The following is a 625-nucleotide window of genomic DNA, read 5'->3' on the forward strand; positions in this document are numbered from 1 at the left end:
TGTGTCACAGTCTTTTGGGTATATCCCCAAGAGTGGTATTGCTGGATCAAATGGTAGATCAATGTCTAGCTTTTTAAGTAGCCTCCAAATTTTTTTCCAGAGTGGTTGTACTAGTTTACATTCCCACCAACAGTGTAGGAGGGTTCCTTTTTCCCCTGCATCCTCACCAACACCTGTTGTTGGTGGTGTTGCTGATGATGGCTATTCTAACAGGGGTGAGGTGGAATCTTAGCGTGGTTTTAATTTGCATTTCCTTTATTGCTAGAGATGGTGAGCATTTTTTCATGTGTTTTTTTTTTTTTTGAACTTATTTTTGGTGGTGCTGGGGATTGAACCCAGGGCCTTGTGCATACTAGGCAAGAGCTCTACCACTGAGCTACATCCACAGCCCTTTTTCATGTGTTTTTTGGCCATTTGAATTTCTTCTTTTGAGAAAGTTCTGTTTAGTTCACTTGCCCATTTCTTTATTGGTTCATTAGTTATGGAAACAGCCAAGATGCCCCACCACTGACGAATGGATTAAGAAAATGTGGTATCTATACACAATGGAATTTTATGCAGCCATGAAGAAGAACGAAATGTTATCATTCGCTGGTAAATGGATGGAATTGGAGAACATCATTCT

General features: G+C 40.2%; 1 non-coding gene across 1 annotated transcript; it reads right to left on the bottom strand.

The window, feature by feature from the left end:
* Positions 1-314: 314 nt before the first annotated feature.
* Positions 315-384, bottom strand: Trnat-agu (transfer RNA threonine (anticodon AGU)). Its single transcript has one exon. It is a non-coding gene; the product is annotated as a tRNA-Thr (tRNA).
* Positions 385-625: the final 241 nt, after the last annotated feature.

The sequence above is a fragment of the Castor canadensis genome, chromosome 6 (genome assembly GCF_047511655.1).
Source record: "Castor canadensis chromosome 6, mCasCan1.hap1v2, whole genome shotgun sequence".
Taxonomy (NCBI): domain Eukaryota; kingdom Metazoa; phylum Chordata; class Mammalia; order Rodentia; family Castoridae; genus Castor; species Castor canadensis.